The sequence below is a fragment of the Leopardus geoffroyi genome, chromosome E2 (genome assembly GCF_018350155.1).
Source record: "Leopardus geoffroyi isolate Oge1 chromosome E2, O.geoffroyi_Oge1_pat1.0, whole genome shotgun sequence".
NCBI lineage: Eukaryota > Metazoa > Chordata > Mammalia > Carnivora > Felidae > Leopardus > Leopardus geoffroyi.
Genome location: NC_059335.1, coordinates 612,720 through 638,704, shown reverse-complemented (window position 1 = coordinate 638,704; position 25,985 = coordinate 612,720). Strand labels below are relative to the sequence as shown.

The window sequence follows — 25,985 nt, the reverse complement described above, 5'->3', positions numbered from 1 at the left end:
GGCGGGCGGAGGGACTCAGAATCCAAAGCAGGCTCCAGGCTCTGAGCTGTCAGCACAGAGTCCCATGCGGGGCTCAAACTCATGAACCACGAGATCATGACCTAAGCCAAAGTTAGATGCTCAACCAACTAAGCAACCCAGGCGACCCCCTTAGTATTTTTAAATTAAGTTTATTTATTTATTTTGAGAAAGAATGCGCGAGTTAGGAGAGGCAGAGGGAGAGAGAAAGAATCCCAAGCAGGCTCCATACTGCCAACACAGAGCCCAGTGCGGGGCTGGAACTCACGAACCTCAAAATCTTGACCTGAGCCCAAATGAACAAAAGTTGGACACTTAACTGACTGAGCCACCCAGGCGCCCCCATGACAGATAGTATTTTAAAGGTAGAGGTGGGCGCCTGGGTGGCTCAGTTAGCAAGCGGCTGACTTCAGCTCAGGTCATGATCTCAGTTTGTGGGTTCGAGTCCCACGTCAGGCTGTGTGCTGACAGCTTGGAGCCTGGAGCCTACTTGGAACTCTGTCTCCCTCTCTCTCCACCCTTCCCTGACTCTCTCTCTCTCTCTCAAAAATAAATAAACATTAGGGGGCGCCTGGGTGGCTCAGTCGGTTAGGCTTCAGGCTTCAGCTGGGGTCATGATCTCAAGTGCTTATGAGTTCCAGCCCCCAGGTTAGGCTCTGTGCTGACAGCTTGGAGCCTGGAGCCTGCTTCTGATTCTGTGTCTCCCTTTCTCTCTGCTCCTCCCGTGTTCATGCTCTCTCTCAAAAATAAACATTAAAATAAATAAATAAACATTAAAATAATAATAAAAAGAAAAACATGTAAAACATAATAAAATTGTATGGATTTCAGTGAAAGCACTCCTAACCTGGAAAAAAAAAAAAAATAGGACCTTATCCATGCAGCTGAAACCTCTGTGTTCCCTCTTTGACAGAAACTACCTTCTAGAAACAGCCATTATCCTGAATGAGATGTGGATTATTGTTTCTGAAACTTTACAACATATGTGTATCCCAGAGCAATACAGAACATTTACTGTGCATTTTTTGCATTCATATAAATATATCAATACAAGATTTTATCTGCAACTTAAATTTTTTGCTCTGTGTGTTTACCAAGATTTTTCCTTTTTGATATGTGAGGCTCTATTTCATTTATTTTCACTGCTATCTAGTTTCCTTTTGAATGAGTGTACCACAACTTGTTTATCCCATTTTTTTTTTTTTAATATTTATTTTTGAGAAGGAGAGACCAAGTGTGAGCAGGGGAGGGGCAGAGAGAGAGGAAGACACAGAATCCCAAGCAGGCTCCATCCAGACTCTGAGTTGTCAGCACAGAGCCTGATGTGGGGCTCGAACTCGTGAACCATGATATCATGACCTGAGCTGAAGTTGGACACTTAACCAACTGAGCCACCCACGTACCCCTATCCCATCTACTTTTGATGGACACTTAGGTTCGTTCATTAAATTTTCATTAAAGAACCTACTATGCAAGGAACTGGGAATAAAGCCGTGGATAAAAATCACAAAACCTCTGCCTTCATGGAGCTCACATTCTACAGGAGAATGTGCAACAGAAAAATAAGTAAAATATATAACACATCAGATGGGGATAACTGTTAAGGGCCAAGTAGGGAAGGGGGGCAAGGAGTGCTGGAGAGAATGGTTGGGATTTTTTTTTTTTTTAATTTTTTTTTTTTTTTCAACGTTTATTTATTTTTGGGACAGAGAGAGACAGAGCATGAATGGGGGAGGGGCAGAAAGAGAGGGAGACACAGAATCGGAAACAGGCTCCAGGCTCCGAGCCATCAGCCCAGAGCCTGACGCGGGGCTCGAACTCACGGGCCGCGAGATCGTGACCTGGCTGAAGTCGGACGCTTAACCGACTGCGCCACCCAGGCGCCCCTGGTTGGGATTTTAAGTTGAAGGCTTAGGGAAGGCCCCACTGAGAAGGTAATCTGCAAGTAAAGCCCTAAAGTCAGGGGGAAAACCAGCCATACAGATATGGGGGGTGGGGTGGGGGCAAGAGCACTGCAAGCAAAAGGCTTCCAGCTACTATAAATGATGTTGCTATGAACATTCATATGCAGGTCTCCTTATGGACACATGCAGGGTTTCTCTGGGGTACCCCTCAGAGCGGTACTGAGGGCATGAATATTTATGTCCAACATTGATAGATAGGTCACCTTGTTTCCAAAATGATTTCACCCTGTCTTTAAAAAATTTTTTTTAATGTTTATTTTTGAGAGAAAGAGAGGGTGCAAGCAGGGGATGGGCAGAGAGACACAGAATCCGGAGCAGGCTCCAGGCTCTGAGCTGTCAGCACAGTGCCTGACATGGGGCCTGAATCCATGAAACATTACATCATGACCTGAGCTGAAGTCTGATGCTTAACTCACTGAGCCACCCAGGTGCCCCAGGATTTCACCTGTTCATATGCCCACTGGCAACGGTTAGAGTTCCACTTGTTCCACATACTCACCAGTGCTTTGTAGTGTCACTTTTTAAAATTTTTGCCAGATTCATGGGTAGGAAATGGTATTTCATTGTGATATGTTTGCTGTTCTCTTGTTGGTGAGGTTCAGCATCTTTTCATAGTTTCAAGCATTTGTGTTTTCTCTCCCTGAAATAAGTTCCCACTTCTTCCATGCATTTTATTCTAGGGTCTGAAGTCTTTTTCTTACTGGTTTGTAGAAGTTCTTTACATAAATTTAACACTAATCTTTTATTAGGAATATATGCTTTCCAAGTTGTGACTTACCTTTTACTTTGTTTATGATGTCTTTTGACACAAAGAAGGATTTTTTTAAATGTATTTTCCAATCTAGATTCCTTTTATTCCTCTTTCTTGCCAATTACCTTGGCCAGAACCTCCATTATAATGTTGAACAGAACTGGTGAGAACAGACATCCTTGCCCCGTTCTAATCTTAGGGATAAAGCATTCAGTTTTTTACCAAGAGGTATGATATTACCTGTGGATGTAGATGTCCTTTGTCAGGTTGAGGATATTGCCTTCTATTCCAAGTTTGGTGAGAGTTGTGTTTTGTTTTAAAATTTTTTAAATTTTAGAGGTCCCTGGGCGGCTCAGTCGGTTGAGCGACCGACTTGGGCTCAGGTCATGATCTCACGGTTTGTGGGCTCGAGCCCGGCGTTGGACTGTGCTGACAGCTCAGAGCCTGGAGCCTGCTTAGGATTCTGTGTCTCCCTCTCTCTCTGCCCCTCCCCCACTCATGCTCTGTCTCTGTCTCAGAAATAAATAAACACTAAAAAATTTTTTTAGTTTAATGTTTTAAGGTCTATTCATTTTTCAGAGACATAGAGAGATAGAGCATGAGTACAGGGGAAGGGGCAGAGAGAGAAGGAGACACAGAATCCAAAGCAGGCTCCAAGCTCTGAGCTGTCAGCACAAAACCCGACACAGGGCTCGAACCCACAAACTGCGAGATCATGACCTGAGTTGAAGTCAGACACTTAACCGACTGAGCCACTCAGGCACCCCTGTTTTTTAAATCAGGAATGATTGTTGGATTTTGTCAGTTTTTCTGCATGTATTGAGATAATCATACACTTTTTTTCTTAGCTTGTTAATATAGTGAAGTATATTTATTGATTTTGATTAAATCAACCCTGAATTCTTGAGATAACCCCACATGGTCATGACTTTTTTCTTTTTTAAATTTTTTAATTTCACTTTTTTTAACATTTGTTCATTTTTGAGAGACAGAGACAGAACATGAGTGGGGGAGGGACAGAGAGGGAGACACAGAATCTGAAGCAGGCTCCAGGCTCTCAGCTGTCAGCACAGAGCCCAACGCAGAGCCTGAACTCACAAACCATGAGATCATTACCTGAAGTCGGACGCTTAACTGACTTAGGCACGCAGGCTCCCCTCTTTTTTTTTTTTTTTCTTTAGTGTTCATTTACTTATCTTTGAGAGAGAGCATGTGTGCACGCAGGGGAGGGGCAAAGAGGGAGACAGAGAATCCGAAGCAGGACTTCTGCTAACTAAAGCCTGATGTGGGGCTCAAGCTGATGAAACATGAGATTATTACCTGAGCTGAAGTCAGACACTCAACTGACTGAGCCACCCAGGGGTCCCAAGACTTTTTTTTTAATGTTTATTTTTGAGAGAGAGAGAGTGCAGGGGAGGGGCAGAAAGAAAGGGAGACAGAGGATCCAAAGAGGGCTCTACACTGACAGCATAGAGCCCAATGCAGGGCTCAAACTCAGGAACCGTGAGATTATGACCTGACCAAAGTCAGATGCTTAACAGACTAAGCCACCCAGGTGCCCAGCCCCAAGACTTATTTCCATTATTTTATTATTATATTACTGGATTCAGTTTGCTAAAATTTTGGTTATATTCGTAACATACACATTTAACAAAGGACTTGTATCCAGAACATATACACAACTACTATAACTCAATAATAAAGACAAACAACCTAACAAAAAATAGGCAAGAGGCTTGAATAAACAATGCCAAGTAGTCAATAAGCACATGAAAAAGGGTTAGCTGCCATTGGTCCACAAACCAGAATGAGCTGTCACTACACACTCACCGGAGCAGGCAAAATGAAAACGACGGACAATGCCAGATTGTGGTGAGGACGTGGAGCGGCCGGAATGCTGATAACACAGGGCCGGGACTCGCATCAAGTACGACAGCCACTTTGTGGAACTGACCGTTTCTTAAAAAGCTGAGCATGCATCTACTCTGTAACCCAGTCATGTCACCTCTAGGAATTTATCCCAGAGAAATGAAAGCCTATGTCCTATGTGATAAATACATTCATAGCAGCTTCATTCAAAGTAACCCAAAATTGGAAACGTCTCCTATTTCCATCAATCTAAGAAGAGATAAATTGTGCTACATTCATACAATGGAATAAATACTACCCGGCAACAAAAAAGAATTACTGATCCATGTAACAACCTAGAGAAGTCTCGAAGATTTTTTGCCAAGGGAAAGCAGCAGACACAAAAATGCACAAAATATATGATTATAATCTCGCCTTAGGAAATTCCGGAATTGGCAAAAACAATCCATGCTGATAGAAATCACTGCTTGCTTTGGGTCTATATGGAAGAACTGTCTGGTAAGGGACAAGAAAGAACTTTCTGAGGTAATGGAAATGTTCTGTGTCTTGATCCGCGTTTGCCAAAAATGTGCCGATTTTGTACCTAAGAGCAGAGCATTCCACTGTTCTGAGGACTCAGCAAAATTCTAAGGGGATTCTCAAGAAAAGGAATTCTCAGAAAATCACTCTTACCCTTGAGGTTTTTCCAAGCCACGTTTGGGGCTATGTCCCCCCTGCCCACTGCTGTCAAAGGCTCTGCCGCTCTCTTCCTTTGTGCACTTGCTCCATCAATTGCCACCACTTTGATGCCACCTGCACCTGGGCCAGGTATTCGTCCCCGGCACGGCTGTGTGCTCGCCTGTAGAGAGTTCACCTCCCTTTGGAATTCTTCAAGTCTTCCTCGCTCCCACCTCTCTTCACTAGGGTACAATACAAAAGTATCTTTTTTTTTTTTTTTTTTTTTTTTTTTTTCTGTTTCTTTGGGAGCTAAGATTGTTCACATACTCCTAGTCTTAATTGGAAAAAGAAGTGTGGGGGGCGCCTGGGTGGCGCAGTCGGTTAAGCGTCCGACTTCAGCCAGGTCACGATCTCCCGGTCCGTGGGTTCGAGCCCTGTGTCAGGCTCTGGGCTGCCGGCTCAGAGCCTGGAGCCTGTTTCCGATTCTGTGTCTCCCTCTCTCTCTGCCCCTCCCCCATTCATGCTCTATCTCTCTCTGTCCCAAAAATAAATAAACGTTGAAAAAAAAAATTTTTTTAATAAAAAAAAAAAGAAAGAAAAAGAAGTGTGGTATTGACTTTTTTTTTTTTTAAGCTACCTCTGTGGTTCTAATATACAGAGTGAGAATCACAGGTGAGGGGTCCTGTAGGCTGTTCATGATCTGGATGAAATGCAAAATCACTGGAACATTCTCCACAGAGGCCTGGCATGATGGGAGTTAGGATTCAGTAGGTATTCTACTGTAGACAGAAAAACAGATAAACAAATCTTTGTAAACTCTGACATATGGTGTGAAGTTCCACAGTGGGATGAAGGACCAGCTGGGTCTGGTTGGTCATGAGTGGCCTTTCTGAAGTGATACTTAACCCAAGACTGGATGGATGGGTCCTCAGCCTCCCAAGGGTTGTGGCAGGTTGACCGTGGTTCCAAATGGAATTCAAATGGACCGTGGTTCCAAATGGAATGTGAATCCAATGGGGTTCACGGAGTACATCAGCATGTGCAAGGAAACTGAGCAGGACCAGTGGAACCCAAGCAGTGTTGTGGCAGGGGAACAGGAAGGCAGGCAGACACGGACATACAGGTTGGGAAATGACTTGTTCTGGGAACTCTGCAGTCTTCGAATGGCCCTAAGTCTCAGGAGGAACACAGTGATCCTGTTTGTACTCTGAAAAGTTCACTGTGGCCTCTTGTGGGTACAAAGGACCACAGGAGTGAAGAGTGGACATGGGGAGACCAGTGAGAAGCCACTGCACTGGTTCCAAAGAGAAGATGGCAGTGTGGCCTAGGCAGATGGCAGTGGAGGTAAGAATAATTGGGTTGTCAGATGTGTTTACACTTGGATATCCCAGGACGCGTGGATGGACTGAGTGGTGAACCAGGTTATCCAGGTAGATATTTATGAACATCATGTATAGGCATCAAGGGTCAATATCTTACTGGAATGGAAATTTTATTCGGAGACTTGGTTAAGTTAAGTTGTGGATTTGGGGGGCTTCTATAAAGGCTGTACTTTTTCCTTGATTGTTTGGTTGTTTTGAATTCATATTAGCCGCATCCTGGTTTTGTCAGTTATTTTTACGTCCTGAACATCCAATGATGGAGACGTTTTTACTTCTCACAAATGAGGGACCCACCAACTCACCATGCTTACGTCTATGGTGTGGAGAGCCAGCCTTGGTCCACCAGGGTCGCCAGATGGGCATTTGCATTCTGGCCAGGCTGCTGAGGCCCATACAGCTAGCTTTTAAGAAGCAGGTGTGTTACTTTGTGGATACATTAAAAAAATTTTTTTTAATGTTTATTTTTGAAAGAGAGAGACAGACAGACAGAGGCTGAGCAGGGGAGGGGCATAGAGAGGGAGGCACAGAATGTGAAGCAGGCTCCAGGCTCTGAGCTGTCAGCACAGAGCCTAACACAGGGCTCAAACTCACGAACCGCGAGATCGTGACCTGAGCCAAAGTCACATGCTTAACCAACTGAGCTACCCAGGCGCCCCCATTTTAAAAAATTTTAATCTCTCTGTATCTCTCACATACACACATACTCATTCCTGTATATTATCAGGTCAATCTCCCACTCTAATAGCAATGACCATATCTCTGGCTACACACAGATGAATAATCTGTATTCTATTTCCCACCCAGTAACATGGAACAATGAAAATTTTGGATTTCATTATTTTAACACTATTCCTGGATGAAAATAACTTTCTTTTAAATTCCAATTATACACATTTATTGTAAACAAATTAAACTCCTTTAGGAAAAGACAAAGAGAAAATATTGCTTAAAATCTCACCACCCACAGATAACAAACTGTTAACACGTGGGTGACATTTTTCCACAGAGCTCCCATGGGAAAGGTTGACAATGTCATACAGTTGGGATCATCCGTGTTGTTATGAACCTAATTTTGTCACACAACAATATGCCGTTTAATTTTTGCACCATAATTAAACTTCCTCCTCTTGGGGAACATTTGATATTTTGCTAGTACACACCATGCTGTAACAAAGAACCTACACCCACATTTTCATAGCTGGGGAAAATGAAGGGGAGATTGAGGAATCAACCCATGAACGTACTTTACTTTACATTTGGATATTTCCAACCTAACTACCCTACAAAGACAGTGCACCTATATAACCATCCATGAGTGCTGAATAGAATCCTTCCCTACTATTTTTTAAGTTTTCTTTTTTTAAATGTTTTAACACTTATTTATTGTGGGGAGAGACAGAGTGTGAGCAGGAGAGGGGCAGAGAGAGAGGAGACACTCTCAGAGGAGAATCTGAAGCAGACTCCACACTCTTGAGCTGTCAGCACAGAGCCCCACACGGGGCTCCAACCCATGAACCATGAGATCATTACCTGAGCCAAAGTAAGCTGCTTAATTGACTGAGCCACCCAGGCGCCCCTCTTTTTTTTTTTTTTTTTTTAATGTTTACTTATTTTGAGACAGCAAGAGTGACTGAGAGAGTGGGGAGGGGTAGAGAGAGAGGGAGAGTGAGAATCCCAAACAGGCTCCACACTGTCAGCACTGAGCCTGATGTAGGGCTTGATCTCGAGACCATGAGATCGTGACCTGAGCTGAAATCAAGAGCCGGACGCTCAACTGACTGAGCCATGCAGCCACCCCTTCTTTCTTTTTTTTTTTTTTTCCTTAAGTAAACTTTACCCACAACGTAGGGCTTCAACTCACAACCCCCAGGTCAAAAGTCCCATGCTCTACTGACTGAGCCAGGCAGGCAACACTGTTTGCTATTTTTGCCATTCCCAACATGGTCTTTTAAGATTGTTGCCAGTCGTTACCTGCCAATTGGCTTCTCTAGACTGTGTTTTCTGCATCTATAAAATGGAAATAATAGAACTTGCCTCTCCAGGATCTTTGTATTAAATGAGGTAATGTAGACTGCATGCCTGGGATACCGCCTACCTCCTAACAGCTGCCCAAATATTGATTTCCATCATTTTTATTTGCATCTCTTTGATGAGTGATGAACTCATATACTTCTTCATCTATTTCTTGTCCATTTGTACTCCTTTTGTCAATTTCCTGTTCATACACGAGGACTTGTGAGCAAACGTGCCTTGGTCCTCCCTGAATAGAATGGAGATGGCTCTAGATCTGGGATTGGCAAGGCTTTTCTAGTAAATATTTTGCCTTTTCAGGCTATGCAATCTCTTTCACAACTACTCAGTTCCACCTTAGTTGTTAAAGCAGCCGTAGACAATATGGACATTGGCAGGTGTGGCTATGTTCCAATAAAATGATTTACAAAAACACATAAGCCAGATTTGGCCTGTGGGCCATAGTTTGCCAACCTCCATGCTAGTGTCACTATTTAAAACTGGTATCATTCGATAAAAATATTTTTTTCCTGTTACCAGGTTTTTTTTTCTTTAAATAATCTTTAAATATTAAATTTTTCAACTTCTCATTAATCATTGAGATGACTAGTTTTCTCCATTGCTTGACTACAACGGGGTATTCTAGTTATGTATTTCCTAATAGTCAACACCCTAATTCCTGGAGTGAATGTTTCTAAATTCAAGTGTACTCGCTCTACTATCTTTACTGGCAGGATCTGGTCTGGAACTGTTGCATTAATAGTCCTGAGAGATATTGGCCTTTCATGGTTCTTTCTTTGGGCTTTGACAACTGGTGTCACAAGAAAGGTAAATGTTCAGCTTTCTACATATTCTGGAACAGTTGTGTATCAAAGAGTTTTCTACTTCTTGAAGGGTAGAAATAATTCACTGATAAACAGTTTAGGCTTAGAATTTTATGTGTATGGGAAAATGAGAATTCTTTTGCAGTTTAATCTAAAATGTTTAGTCTATTTAGGTTTAGTGTGTTCTTCAGTCAATATTGTACTTGACAGCATTATATTTTCCTAGAAAACTCTTTTTCATCTAATCTTTTATTAACAGAAACATGTACAATTTTTTGATATTATTTTCTTTATGTATTTCTCTTTTCATTCCCAGTGTTGTAAATCTGTGTCATTTTTTTGTTTAAATTTTTTTTTTAATGTTTGTTTATTTTTGAAAATCAGAGCACGGGGCGCCTGGGTGGCGCAGTCGGTTAAGCGTCCGACTTCAGCCAGGTCACGATCTCACGGTCCGTGAGTTCGAGCCCCGCGTCGGGCTCTGGGCTGATGGCTCAGGGCCTGGAGCCTGTTTCCGATTCTGTGTCTCCCTCTCTCTCTGCCCCTCCCCCGTTCATGCTCTGTCTCTCTCTGTCCCAAAAATAAATAAACGTTGAAAAAAAAAAATTAAAAAAAAGAAAATCAGAGCTCAAGCAGGGGAGGGGCAGAGAGAGAGGGAGACACAGAATCCAAAGCAGACTCCAGGCTCCAAGCTGTCAGCACAGAGCCCGACACAGAACTAGAACCCACGAACCATGAGATCATGACCTGAGTCGAAGTCGGACACTCAACCGACTGAGCCCCCAAGGCGTCCCTGTGTGTCATTTTTCTTGATCATATCAGTTTGGAATTTATCCAGTTTGTTTCTCTTAGAGTTGCCTTTTACCATGTATTTTCTGCTTTTATCTTTACTAGATTCTTCCTTCTACTTTGATTAGAAATAATTTCTTGGGGCACCTGGGTAGCTCAGTCAGTTAGGCATCCAACTCTTGGTATTGGCTCAGGTCATGATGTGGCCGTTATGGGATCAAGCCCCATGTTGGGCTCCATGCTGAGCGGACCCTGCTTTGGATGACTCTCTCTTCCTCTCTCTCTGCCCCTCCACTGCTCCTGTGCACTCTCTCTCTCAAGATAAATAAATAAACTTAAAAAAAAAAAAAAGAATTTCTTTTTCTAACTTCTTGTGTTGACTGCTAAATTTATTTACATTTCTTCTTGGTTTTGCTACCTTCGTACACCCATTTCTCTGTGATTCAGACTGACATTTGATCTTCTTTCTCCTCTTTGTCTTTTTTTTTTTTAACGTTTATTTATTTTTGAGACAGAGAGAGAGCATTAACGGGGGAGGGCCAGAGAGAGAGGGAGACACAGAATCTGAAACAGGCTCCAGGCTCTGAGCTATCAGCACAGAGCCCGACGCAGGGCTCGAACTCACGGACCGCGAGATCATGACCTGAGCCGAAGTTGGACGCTTAACCGACTGAGCCACCCAGGCGCCCCTCCTCTTTGTCTTTTTACTTATTGAAAAATTGTGGCAGTTTTGAACATAAAAGGAAGCCACACAATATCCCCAGACTCATTAATCAGCTATGTTCATTTCTGTTTCCTTCTAAGCCCTTATCCAAATGCACATATAGGGCAACACCGTCACAAGAATTCAGCACATTTCACTGCAGCTGACCCTTGAACAATGTGGGAGATTGTCGTGCTAACTCCCTGCACAGCTGAAATTCCACATATAACTTTGACTCCCAAAACTATACTAATAGCCTACTATTGACTGGAAACCCTATCAATAATATAAACGGTCTGTCAATTAGCACTTATTTTATATGTCATATATATTATATATTGTATTCTTACAATAAAGTAAGCTAGAGAAAAAAATCATAAGGAAGAAATACATTTACAATACTGTACTGTATTTGTTGAAAAAAATCCATCTATAAGTGGACCTGCATAGTTCACAACTGTGTCATTCAAGGGTGAACTGTATTATAGGAATTTTCTATGTTTCTACACACTGTCCATAATTAGTTTATAATGACTTCCTGAAACACATTAAAGGCAGCCCAATCTTGTAGCTCTGGGGGAGCAAGGAAGCAAATAATAGCATTCTGACTCTTTGGAACAGTCTATTCAGTCATTCAGTCAAATATCATCAACCTATTTTGACTTCTGAGCTACAGTCCTTCCCACACTGGGTGATCATATTAATTAGTATTATTGAAGAGAGCTTTGAGGGGCGCCTGGGTGGCGCAGTCGGTTAAGCATCCGACTTCAGCCAGGTCACGATCTCGCGGTCCGCAAGTTCAAGCCCCGCGTCGGGCTCTGGGCTGATGGCTCAGAGCCTGGAGCCTGTTTCCGATTCTGTGTCTCCCTCTCTCTCTGCCCCTCCCCCGTTCATGCTCTGTCTCTCTCTGTCCCAAAAGTAAATAAACGTTAAAAAAAACAAACAAACAAAAAAAAAAAGAGAGCTTTGATCTCACTAATGAAAAATTTTCCAAGGTATCAAATGCCACCCAGGTTCAGCCCTTCTCTGGGAATGACACAAAATTTAAACGTATGTGTACAATTTTGGGGGGGCACCTGGGTGGCTCAGTTGGTTAAGCATCCAACTTCAGCTCAGGTAATGATCTCGTGGTCTGTGAGTCCAAGCCCCATGTCGGGCTCTGTGCTGACAGCTCAGAGCCTAGAGCCTGGTCGGATTCTGTGTCTCCCTCTCTCTCTGCCCATCCCCCTCTCATGCTCTGTCTCTCTCTCAAAAATAAATAAACATTAAAAAAATTTTTTTAAATAATAAATGTGTACAATTTTTATATATTAAAATGAAATATGTAGTGTTTTTCCTCTGGCATGAGTTCTTTGGTGCCCAATAAAGTTAGAACCTTGACTGAAAGCTCTCACACGCTGATGACATTTATATGGTTTCTTTCCAGTGTGTGTTCTCTTACACTGAGTGAAGGATAAATGAAAACTGAAAGTTTTTCCCACATTCATTACATTTATATGGTTTCTCACCAGTATAGATTCTCTTGTGAACTTTAAGGTGAAAGCTGTGACTGAAGGCTTTTCCACATTCATCACATTTATAGGGTTTTTCTCCAGTATGTGTTCTCTTATGCACATTAAGATTAGACCTTCCACTGAAGGATTTTCCACATTCATCACATTTATAGGGTTTCTCTCCAGTATAAATTCTCTGGTGTACATTATGGTAAGAATTATGGCTAAAAGACTTTTCACATTTATTACATTCATGAAGTTTCTCATCAGTGTGAGTTCTCTGGTGCAAAATGAGGTGAAGGCTCTTCCAGAAAGACTTCCCACATTCATTACATTCATAGGCTTTCTCTCTATTGTGATTTCTCAGATGGTAAGAAAGAGATGAAAGTTTCTTAAAGGCTTTCCCACATGCATTACATTCATAGGGTTTCTCCTTAGTATGAGTTCTCATGAAGTGAGAGAAGCATGAGCTATGGGTAAAAAAATCTCCACTTTCTTTAAAGCCATAGGGTTTATTTCCTACATTAATAATCTCATGTGTAGAAAGGTATATGCTCTGGTTGGTATATTTACCATGCTCAATTTATACAGATTTCCTAAGGCTTTTCCACATGGATTGCCTTTATAAGCTTTCTTCACTACCAAGATTTCCTGACAATTTTTTAAAACAAAATTATGCTGGCAGCTGTGAACTGAGTCAATTTGACGGAAATATTCTTTGACAAGAAATTTCTGTGCAGAAAGAAAGTCTGAATTGAAGCTGCATTTTTCCACAACTTCAGCATTTCCCCAGTCCCCATCCTGGGTCACTACTTGCCCTTGTTCACGTTCCATTGACCCCAAGCTGCCGTCATGCATCTCCTGCTTCTCTGGCTCATCCCTAGACTCCCGACTGTCTGCTCGGGTAGAAGGCCAGCAATCACCCACTGTGGATCTTGTCAGGTTCACTCTGCTGCTTGGTAACTCTTTACCAGAAAAGGCCTCTGTTGGCGGTGACTCTTGGCTTTTAGGTCTCTTTTTCTACTCTGGAAGGAAATTAAAAACAATTTGAGTGCTTGGAAGAAAACTGCTAGAGTGAGAATGTCAAGATAAAAGCAACAGGATGTGCACAGCAAGGGTAGATGCTTTAAAATACCAACTATGGGGCACCTGGGTGGCTCAGTCAGTTAAGCATCTGACTTTGGCTCAGGTAATGATCTCGCAGTTTGTGGGTTCAAGCCCCAAATCGGGCTTTGTGCGGACAGCTCAGAGCCTGGAGCCTGATACAGATTCTGTGTCTCCTCTCTCTGCCTCTCCCTCGTTCTCATTCTGTCTCTCTCCCTCTCTCTCTCTCTCTCTCAAAAATAAACATTAAAAAAAAACTTTTTTAAATAAAAATAAAACACGAACTAAACTTTGAAAAGAGAAACCATAAAAAGTGTAAACAGAACAAAAAGAACCCCCAGGAAGACTGACCAATGAAAAGAGTGAGTAGCACAACAGGCAGAGGGGATGCCATTAGGGGACAGGCCATGGAACAGGCAGCCATTCATAAAGAGAAGATGTTTGGGACAGCCACCCTCCGTTAATGCTTGGACCTCTTGGAATTCTGATCCATCTCCCCACTTAACATCCCTTCTGCTTGTAATTGATACCAAATGAATCTTCCAAACAAAGCAGTTTCACGACACCAAGAGAATACCTCTTTTGCACAAGCTGTCCAACGCACCCAGAAGCGGGTCAGACTGCCTCAGTTATCCTCGTTCCTACTCATTCTGGGTTCCTTTCATTCTCCCTGGGCATGACCATGTCCATTATTAACACGCAGTTCCTCTCTCCTTGAAGGCCCTCCTTTGGTCTCCAAAGTCTTAGGTGTCAGCAACCCTTCCCTCCTCATCATTCGGCTCTCAACTCCCAGGTCACTTCCTCTGAGAGACCCTTCCCAACCTCCCAGCCCACATGGGCTCCTCACCTTCCAGCTCACTGTCCTGTTTTATTTGCCTCACACCACTGTTTCACACTAGTCAACATCACCTTGTTCTTTTTGTTCTTTCTTGTCTGTCCCTCCCCAGACACCATACGCTAGAGGCTTTGGTCTCCACAGTCATGGGGACCTTGTTTGTCCTGTTCACACTGTGACTAGTGCCCAAAATGTACCCAGAGGACAAGAGGACTCCACAGGCAGGCAGATAAACAAAAAGAGTGGTCAGCACACCAGGCAGAGGGGACACACCTGGAGCACTGGGGATGCCTGTGACATGTCTGTGAGGTGGTCACACAGGGTACTCAATCATGCTCCCCAGCAGCCTGACTCCCATCAGGTGGGTGGGCCTTATGTTTCTGACGATGGGGAAAAGGCTATAGAATTGAACGTGAGGAGGGTTTTGCAACGTCACACAGACCAAACAGGGGTCCAGAAATGTGCAAAGGGTTTCTCCTGGAGCCCTTGACTGGACCTCAACTGCAAATGCACAGAAGGCTAACGCCTGCCACAGAACAGCTGCTGGGGGCTGAGCAGAGGCTCCAGAAGTTACCCGGTGTTGGTGGGCATTGCAGCTGTGACCCAGTAAGCACCCTAGGCGTTCAGGGGAGACCTGAGAAAGCTCCATCTTAGAAGGGAACACCAGGCCCTAAGGATAAGGACTACATCCAAGTACTAAAGCAAAACCAAAGTTACACTCCGTCGATAAATCCTTAAACCAAGCCTCATCAGGATTAGCGTGATTTGAAGTAATTTAACTGCCCACCAGAACAAAACCGATACTCTTGCTAGAAGGCAACAATCCATAGTCTCTCCAATGCACTGTCTGCAACACCTAGGACACAAAAATTGACTATACATGTAAAGAATCAGGAAAATGTGACTCATAATCAAGAAAAAAGTCAATAGAGGGGCACCTGGGTGGCTCAGTTGGTTAAGCATTCCACTTCAGCTCAGGTCATGATCTCCTGGTTTGTGAGTTCAAGCCCTGCATTGACAGCTCAGAGCCTGGAACCTGCTTTGGATTCTGTGTCTCCCTCTCTCTCTCTCTGCCCGTCCCCTACTCATGCTCTGTCTCTGTCTCAAAAATAAACAAACATTAAAAAAAGTTTTAAGGGGCGCCTGGGTGGCGCAGTCGGTTAAGCGTCCGGTTTCAGCCAGGTCACGATCTCGCAGTCCGTGAGTTCGAGCCCCGCGTCAGGCTCTGGGCTGATGGCTCAGAGCCTGGAGCCTGTTTCCGATTCTGTGTGTCCCTCTCTCTCTGCCCCTCCCCCGTTCATGCTCTCTCTCTGTCCCCAAAATAAATAAACGTTGAAAAAAAAAATAATAAATTAATTAATTAATTAAAAAAAAAAAAAGTTTTAAAAGAAAAGAAAAAAGTCCATAGAAAAGTCAATAGAAGCAGACATACCAAACATGAGAAGTAGTAGGAAAAGATTTAAAAATAACGGTTTCAGTTCTTTCTCTTCAACTCGGCGGCTGATCAGCAGATGCACAGATGCAAATCTCTGTGGAGACCCTGAAAATCAAGACCATCACCCTTGAGGTCAAGCCCAGTGACACCGTCGAGAATGTTGAAGCCAAGACAATGAAGCCATCCCACCTGAGCAGCAGCGTCTGGACTCAGAGGCAAACGGCTGGAGGATGGCTGCACTCTCTCAGATACAATATCTAGGAGAAGTCCTGCACTTGGCGCTTGGCCTGGAAATGGCATCACCCAGCCCTCCCTCTACCAGCTCTCCTGGAAATACAAGCACAGCGAGCGTTGTGCTCCCGCCAGACGTGCAACCACAACCACCACCCGCACCCCCACGAGGTCAATAAAGCCCCTCCACCTGCTCCTCCTTTGCCTGCAATGTGGCTTCCTGCCCGAGCCCCGTGGCCCTGGGGCCTCAATAAAGTTTCCCTCACACTGACTGGGGAAAACAACAACAACCTATTATAAACAACACAGAATTTCATGGAAAACCTGAAAAAAGAACCAAATGAAAATTCTATTCTGGAACTAAATAAAAATATAGCATCTGAAATAAACCATTAATGGACTTAACAAACTGGACACAGGAAAAGAAAGAATCTGTCAATTGAAAGGCAGGTTATTGGAAATTTTATGATGATACAAAGGGAGAAAAAAGAATTGAAAAATAGAACACCTGAGGCGCCTGGGTGGCTCGCCCTACCTTGGGCTCCACACTGACCACGGAGCCTACCTAAGACTGACTGACTCTCTCTCTCTCTCAGCATGTGGGTGGTTCAGTCAGTTAAGTGTCTGACTTTGGCCCAGGTAATGATCTCATGGTTCGTGAGTTTGAGCCCCATGTTGGGCTCTGTGCTGACTGCTCAGAGCCTGGAGCCTGCTTCAGATTTCTGTGTCTTCTCCCTCTCTACCCCTCCTCCACTTGGGTGCTCTCTCAAAAATAAACATTTTAAAAAAAGATTCTCTCTCCTTCTGCCCATCTCCCCTGCTCTCTCTCACTTGCTCTCAAACTTAATAAATAAAATAAAATAAAATAAAATAAAATAAAATAAAATAAAATAAAATAAAAACAGAACACGCCTGACAGACTAATGTGTAGCCGGAGTTGCAGGAGAGTTCACAGCAGAGGAAACATTTGAAGAGGTAACGGCAGAGAGTTTATCTAGACTGATCAAAGGTACCATCCTGGATGTTCACTGTTCAAGAGCAACAATCTGTAGAGAACATCTTGAGTTTAACATCTGACATCAAACTTGCAGGCACATCATTACATACTTCAATGTTAAAAATATAGCTAGTAAAACCATGCTAAATGGCAGTCCCTGGGGGAAAGATATACATGAAAACTAAATTCCCACTTTTAAAATCTAACTTTTTATTGTACACCTATTAGTGGCTTACCAAAAAGAGTGAAAGGCAGAGACAGTCTGGTTTTAAGTGTCATACCTGGAGATGTAAGAACCAAACCGTCAATGCTCTCCGATGTCATTCATTTTTCCCGTAAAGAGGTCTGCTCTCCAAAGACCAGTTGGTGAAATGCACCTGCCTTTCAGAGAGAACTGAAAGTGGGAGGCTCATCCAGGCCACAGTGGCAGAAGAGGACAGTCCAGGAGGAGCCAAAACTTTAACGTGATGACAGACTTTATGTGAAAGCTCCCTCCGGGTACAGCGTGTTCTTTAAACTGAACGGAAATAATCAGAGGTAGAAGCCTGAATCTGTAGAAAGGAATTAAAAGCAACCCAAAAACGAATTAATTGGGAAAAAATATTGTACAAAATTACTTTAAATTCCTTTAAAAGGCTGTTGACTATATAAAACAAGAATAACAACGATGCTCAGTGGGGTTTATATAATATGTGGAAGCAAAATATATGACAACAGAGAAAATTGTGATTATATTAATGTGAGTTCTTACACTGTACACTGAGTGGCATAATATTAATTCCAGATAGTATATGATACATTAAAGATGTGTATTTTAACCATAAGGCAAATAAGACTTAAGATTAAAAAGACATAATGCTAAAAAGGAAAAAACAAGGACACAAAATGGAAGAGCAAATAATACCAAATTAAGGCAAAAGAAGCCTGAATGGGAAAACAAAGGAACAAAGACCAGATGAAGCAGAATATAAAACCCAAGCATATCAGTAATTACACACTAAATACAAATTTACTGAACAGTCTTAAAGAATAAGCTTGCTGGGGCGCCTGGGTGGCTCAGTCGGTTGAGCGTCCAACTTCAGCTCAGGTCACGATCTCACAGTTTGTGAGTTCGAGCCCCGCGTCGGGCTCTGTGCTGACAGCTCAGAGCCTGGAGCCTGTTTCAGATTCTGTGTCTCCCTCTCCCTCTGCCCCTCCCCTGCTCACGCTCTGACTCTGTCTTTCAATAATAAATAAACGTTAAAAAAAAAAAAAAAAAGAATAAGCTTGCTGAAGTGGGTTGCAAACAAGACCAAATGAGATGCTGTTTCCAAGAAACCCACTTTAACATTTCAACAGATAACCTGAAAGTAAAGGCACAGAAAAAGCCATATAAAGCTGTATATTGACTGCAGTATAAGAAAGCTATTTGGCTACATTAAGATCAACTCGTGGATTTCAAAACAAGAAGTGTTACCAGAGGAAAAGAAGGGCATTTCACAGTGATGAGACGGTATGTAGAATAGGAACCAGGAACACACAATAATCTAACATGGCATTAAACTCAGTAACACAGCTTTAAAACACATGAAAAAAAATTGATTAAGAAACATTAACATATATATTAACAAATACAGTCACAGTTGGAGATTTAACACTCTTCCCTGAGCAGTTGAAAGAACAACAGACACGACAGTCCGTAGGAACAAAGTGTGTGCAACTTTATCAGACACCACGCCCAACAGTAGCAGAATATGCATTCACCAAAACAGACTACACGCTGTATCATAAAAACATTCTCAATAAATTTAAAAGGACTGAACTCATGCAGAATATGTTCTTGAACCACAATGGAAATAATCTAGACATCAATAACAGAAATCCCCTCATACTTGGAAATTAAACAATGTACTTCACAAATCAAAGAAGAAATCAGTTTCATATGTTGTATTTTCATTACCATTCAGATCAAAACATTTGGAAAACAAAAATAACAATGAACTGAACAATAATGGAAATGAAACATGTGAAAATGTGCAGAATGCAGTTAAGAGAAGGCTTAAAGGGAAATGTGTAACTATAAATGCAAACATTAGAAAGGAAGAAAGCATTGGGGCGCCAGGGTGGCTCAGCTGGTTAGGCATCCACCTCTTGATTTTGGCTCAGGTCACGATCTCACGGTTCGTGAGTTTGAGTCTCACATCAGGCTCTGCACTGACAACACAGAGCCTGCTTGGAATTCTCTCTCTCCCTCTCAGTCCCTCCCCCACTTGTGTTCTCCCTCTCTCTCTCAAAATAAATAAATAAAATTTTTTTTTAAAAAAAGAAGAAGAAAGCATTAAAATTAACAACCTAAGCTTCTGACCCAAAAAGTCAGAAAAGGGGAATGCAAATTAAACCAAGACAAAGGAAGGCAATAACAGAAAGCAGAAATCAATGGATGAGAGAAAAAATTCAATCATGTCAACAGATGTACGTGGAGCATTTGATTACACCCATTCATGATAAAAACTCAGTAAACCAGGAATAGAACTTTCTCAATTTGATAAAGGGCATCAGATCATAATTAACGGTGAAATACTGAATGCAATCCCCTAATATCAAGAGCAAGGCAGGATGGCCATTCTCATTACTTTTATTTAATATTGTACCGGATAATCTACCAGATTATCTGGTGACAGGTACCAGAAGAATGGTTGCCACACTGGGGGAGTCCTAAGTGATAAAAGACATAAGGAAATGTATGGGGAGATGGAAATATTCTATGTGTGGACTGGAGTACGGGTCACACAAATATACATTTGCAAAACTTTATTCAACTGTACTCTTAGGAACAGCACTTCTCACTGTATGTTAATTACACTGGGCTCTGCACTGACAGCATGGAGCCTGCTTGGGATTCTCTCTCCCCCCCCCCCATCACTCTCTCTCAAAATAAATAAACTTAATAGAAAAGAAAAAGCATAAAGTCTGAAAAGGAAGAAATAAATCTTTACTTGAAGATGACATGATTATATAAGACATCCAAAGAAACTGACAGATAAATTAACTTAGTGATTTTAGCAATTTCACACAGGATAGAATGTCAATTAAAGAATAAATTACACTAGGGCACCTGGGTAGCTCAGTTGGTTAGGCGTCTGACTCTTAATATCACTCAGGTCATGATCTCACCTTGAGATCACGCCCTGCATCTGTGCTGTTAGCACAGAGCCTGCCTGAGATTTTCTCTCTCCCTGTCTGCCCCTCCCCCGTTCTCTCTCAAAATAAATAAATAAACATTAAAAAAGTATAAATTATACTTGTATATACTAGCAGCATTTAGAAAATAAAATTAGATATATTTACAACAGCATGAAAAATATTAAGTTTCTAGGAATAAATCTAATAAAAGATGTGCATGACCCATGTACTTAACAAGTGCAAAATATTACTGAGAGAAGTACCCAAATAAATACACCATGATCACAGAATTAGAAGGCTCAACATGTTAGACATAAATTCTTCCAAAGTGACCTATAGCTGTAAGGCAAGTAGAAATGTTGTGAAATGAAAAAGCTTGACAATTTCCAACTGACAAACTGATTCTAAAATTTATACGAAAAAAGAAAAAATAATAATTAAAATAACATTTATATGAAAGTGCCAAAGACCTGAATAGCCAAGACAATTACAAACAATAAAGTTAGAGGATGGTGGTCACCAACCACCTCATTTCAAGATTCACTGTGAAGTACGATAATTAAGATGTACGACGCTGGCACAGAGCAGGAACAATGGATCAATGGAAGAGAAGAGAGCAGAGAAAGAGACCCATACAAACACATTCAGTTGATTTTCAACAAAGGCTACAGTACAATACCATGAAGGAAATTTTTTTTCTTTAAATAGTGCTGGAACCACATAACCATAATGAGTGCCTTGTCTACTACCTCACACTTACATAAAAATTAACTCAAGATGGATCATAGGTCTTCTTGAGACAGAGAGAAACAGAGCACAAGTGGGGGAGGGGCAGAGAGAAAGGAGACACAGAATTGGAAGCAGACTCCAGGCTCCGAGCTGTCAGCACAGAGCCCGATGCGGGGCTGGAACCCACAAACCGTGAGATCATGACCTGAGCCCAAGTCAGACACTTAACCGACTAAGCCACCCAGGCATCCCAAGATGGATCATAGGTCTTAATGTAAAAGCAAAAAGTATAAAAGTACCAGAAGAAAACAGGAAAGTATCTTTGTAATCTTGGCATAAAGCTTCCTTAGGATGTTAACAAATACAAACCTAACAATAAGAGAAAAAAATAATAAAATCAAACCTTGCTAATCTATCACCCAACAATTCCACTCCTAGATTAACCCAAGAGAAATGAAAACATAGGTCTGTTATAAGCACTACACAAGAATGTTCACAGCAGCATTATTCATAATAGCCCTAGAGACAATCCAAATGTTCATTATCAAGAGAATGGATATCAATGGATATCAAGAGAATTACAATTCGTTCAAAAAGCAAAATACCTGTGGGGCGCCTGAGTGGCTTAGTCAGTTAAATGTCCAACTCTTGATTTTGGCTCAGGCCATGATCTCACAGTTTGTGGGTCCGAGCCCCACATCAGGCTCCATACTCAGAGCACACAGCCTGCTTGGGATTCTCTCTCTCTCTCTGCCCCTCCCCTGCTTGCTTACTTTCCTCTCTCTCAAAATAAATAAATAAACTTAAAAAATAAAGTATCCTAAATAGTAAAAAGTAAAAAAAGAATGAAATAATAATGCATATATCATGTATGAATCTCAAAAATCTGAGGATAAGCCTTACCCAAAAGTAATAATGTAGGATTCTCTTTATATGAAGTTCTAGAAAAGGCAAAAAGAACCTATGTTAGGAAAAAAAGCTCAACAGCGTTTGCCTTTCTTAAGTGGAAAGAGGTAACAAAGGAACTCTGTGAGGTAATGAAAATGTCCTCAAGCTCCATCTGGGTGAGAATTACATATAAGCACACATTTATCAAAATTCTCCAATTGTATATTTAAGATTTGTGCATTCTGGGGCGCCTGGGTGGCGCAGTTGGTTAAACGTCCGACTTCAGCCAGGTCACGATCTCGCGGTCTGTGAGTTCGAGCCCCGCGTCAGGCTCTGATGGCTCAGAGCCTGGAGCCTGTTTCCGATTCTGTGTCTCCCTCTCTCTCTGCCCCTCCCCCGTTCATGCTCTGTCTCTCTCTGTCCCAAAAATAAATAAACGTTGAAAAAAAAAATTTAAGATTTGTGCATTCTAAAGGTATCATTAGCAAAAAAATAAAAATAAAAAATACCCATTGTCTTCAAAGTAACAATAAGATGGAGGTTGACTTCTCAACAGAAATCATGGGGTCCGGAAGACAACCAGACAACCGCATGGTGTCTTTAAAGTTCTGAGGGGGAAAAAAAATCCTGACAAGCTAAAAATTCTCTGCCTAAAGTATCTTTCCAAAATGAAATAAATGAAACAAAGGCATTTTCAGGCAAACACAAAGTGAGAGAATTTTGTCACTCTGAAGGAAATGATGAAGGGGGCTCTTCAAACAACAGGAAAATAACCCAGATGGAGTTACGGAAATGCCACAGGTAATGAAAACCACTAGAAAAGGAAGATATGAAGAAACGTATAAATAAAAACTGACTGCAAAGATCCTTTCACCATCTCACCTAGGCAGGAATCTTGGGAGAGCCCTCTGTCCATCATCCGTGGCTCTATTCTGAATTCTAGGTGGGCAACGGTATCTGGCTTTGGGGTCCAAGGTCCTGTCCAAATGAGTGATCAAGCTGTGAGGTTTTGTTTGTTTGTTTTTTTTAATATAAATTTTACCTGTAAGAACATTTTATTTTATTATTTTAAGCAAGTTCTATGCCTAAGGTGAGGCTTGCACTCACGACCCAGAGATCAGGAGTCACGTGTTTTATGAACTGAGCCAGCCAGGTGACTCAAGCTGGGAGGTCTGATGTAGACAAACACTGCAGTGACCCCACACTCCCAGCTATGTCAAACCCACTCTGCCAAGACCCCAAGCAAATACAAGTTGACGTGGGAACAGCCTCACCCACGGCAACCAGGTGCCTTAAAGTCCCCAGCATCACACTGTGGGACAGGGTCCTCCGGGCGGGGCCCAGCAGCCCCCACTCCTCCTGGGTGAAGTCCACCACCACATCATCCAAGGTTATCTGCTCCTGAAATGTCACCCACGTGTCTGCTGAGTCAAGATCCTTATTCTTGCAAAGTTCCCAGAAGAGCGGGGAGGGGCTACATGGGAATGTGAGGATGCAGCCAGGTGTACAGGGAGATGTCCTGAAAGGGTTCTGGCTTCCGAGGGATGATACACCTGAGCCTTCCTGTGGGCAGCAGGGGTCTGCATCAGCCACTTCAGAGGCGAGCCGGCATAACACTGAGATGTTTACCCCCTACTTATCCCACCCATTTATTGATCGACTAGTGATCTTCTGTAAGACCAAATGTACAGTCCCCTTTAGAATTCCCCTTCTTGTCCCCTCCCTTTTTTATACCACCAGGTATATAGAAATGATAACGTTAATACTGCTGATTATGTTAATCATTTGCCAAGGGTTCTCTCTCCGCTCTGGGCGCTGTACTTAAGAAAGCACTAATAGAAATTTTCTTAATCCCCACAAGTCTCAGGAAGCACTTCCCAGTTCCTAGGGTCTGTTTTTTGTTGTTGTTGTTGTTTTTGTTTTTGTTTTTTCAAATGAGGAGCCTGAGCTCAGAGTTTACAAGTCTTAGAATCATAGTTACATTGGCTTCACTAGAAACATGGAGAGATGTTCCCTCTTTTAGACAAATCATTCCAGATGATGGGAAGACGGGAACTGTTTGTTCCTTAAACGGGTGGTAGCTGAAGCTGTCTGGAACGTGGGTCTGGAATTTTCTTGCTGGGAGGTTTTGTTTGGGTCTTCAAAGGTTACAGGATTTCAGGGATACACGTGAGGACTGCAGGATTACTGAGGTTTTCCACGTCCCTCCGCCCGCAAGACGGCTGAGAAGGAAGAGCGGGGACGACGACCCAAGGCTGACAAGCGAGGGCACAGACTCCCACGCAACCCTTGGGCGCAGAGTCCAGGCCCAGCCCGGGGAGGGAGGGCGAGCGGCCACTCACCGGGGGTCGGGCTGTCAGGATCCCTGCGGCCATCGCCTCGGCCGACTCCGAGGTCCTCACGGGAGTCACCTGCAGCCCCACCCGTTCCTCGCACCGCCCTCCGCTCTCGGGACGGACACCCCAGCCCAGCCCCGAAGCGGACAAGCCGGCACCGCCCCGCCCCCCCCCCCCCCCCCCCCGTGGCGGGAAGGAGTCCAGGCGGACACGCCGAGACGGCCCGTCCGCAGACCTGGAGCCAGACCGGGACTGGGGCTCTGACCAGACCGCCCGGGACGGCCACACACAGCGGAGCACACCGGGTACCAGCGCCCACCTCAGCCTCACCGCCCGACGGCGGCGCAGGGCGCAAAGCGGAACTAGCAGGACGAGAAAGCCCCGCGCTGAGGCCGAGGACTCCGGAGCGTCGGAACGCCGCCGCATGTGTATTCTGGGAGTTGTAGTCTTACGGCCGGAGTCCAGCTCTGTCCAGCAGTCAGTACAACCGAGAGCCCAGAGAGTCAGACTTCGTTTCCCAGAAGGCGCGGCGGTGCAGTATCCACCCAATGGACGTGCACGACCGGGCCTGGGCTGCGGATCGGGCCCTCCCTGGACTTGTAGTCCAGGCTCACGGGCCAGGCCTCGGCTGCAGTGAAACGGCTTTCTCTCACTATAATTTCCAGAAGCTACCGTTGTCCAGGCTCCTGATCTCCAGAAGCGCGCAGTCGGCGGCTCCTGAGAGTCTGGGAAGCCTCGGGAAGAGTTCTAAGTTATAGGGAATTGTAGGTACTCCAGCTTCGCCCACCAGGTGGCAGTGGTGGACACCCAGGGTATCGTACTACACCTCCCAGAAGGCCCTGCGGCGGCGCGAGTTCGGGAGGCACCGCAGCCGCTGGATCTCAGCACCAGCTGTCGAGGGTGCAGGCTTCACGAACACACCTACGTAGGCACGAAGTCAAAATCAGCGTTTCGATGTGCTTTTTGTGTGAGACAGAGACACGCATTCCAATGTTATGTCCATGCCTCGATGTTTCTGTTCATCGGGTGAAGGCAGGCATCTCTCATTCCCCCATCCGATGTGATGTGTGGTCTCCGCTAAATCCCTCTGGTGTCATAATCGAGATTTTCACAACGTTTATATTTTCTTGACAATAGCGCAACATTAGAAAACTTTGAGTGGGTCGTTTTGTTCTCCGTTTGGAGAACTAAGATGTGGAGAAACTCTCCTATACCGACAACCGGAATTGTCAAAATTCTGAGAGCGAAACCTGCATTTAGGAAGGCAGGTGCAGACATAGCCCTGAGTCACCGTCCTTTGTAAAGCTGCCCTCACCTCCCTCGGGTGCGTGTGAGGTTGAGGTGAGCATTTCTTGCACTCCAAATGTGGGCATCTCGAGGAGCTCTGAGTCCCGGCCTAGTGCTTGGTGGAAGATGTTTTCCACATACTTTCACATAGCAGCCAATTTTCCGCGCAGGACCGCTTCACAAACCCACGTTCTCTATTCAATTCTTGCTGGTTCTTTAAGGACTTTTCAAAACCTCTACTTTATGGAGAATTTTGGACATACAGAAAAGCAGACAACCATTACGTGGCCTCAGTGACCATCAACCCAGGGGTAGTCCCCACCCACTAACCCCAGCCACTCTGCCGTTCTGTGTCGTTTGAAAAGGAATCCCAGTGTTTTGGTATCCTATTTTAACTACAATATGTAATTGCAAAAACAAGGACAATTTTCTAACATAACCGTAATTCCATTATCAATTTTTTAGAAAAAAAAAATAATTTGGGGGGCAGCCGGGTGGCTCAGTTAAGCCTCTGACTTCAGCTC

At 43.4% G+C, this 25,985-nt stretch overlaps 1 long non-coding RNA gene across 1 annotated transcript; it reads right to left on the bottom strand.

Moving 5' to 3' along the window:
• Nucleotides 1-12,675: 12,675 nt before the first annotated feature.
• Nucleotides 12,676-24,575, bottom strand: LOC123577948. Its single transcript, XR_006702154.1, has 3 exons — nucleotides 24,181-24,575; nucleotides 22,721-22,816; nucleotides 12,676-13,482 (listed from the first exon to the last, which is right to left on the bottom strand). It is a non-coding gene; the product is annotated as an uncharacterized LOC123577948 (long non-coding RNA).
• Nucleotides 24,576-25,985: the final 1,410 nt, after the last annotated feature.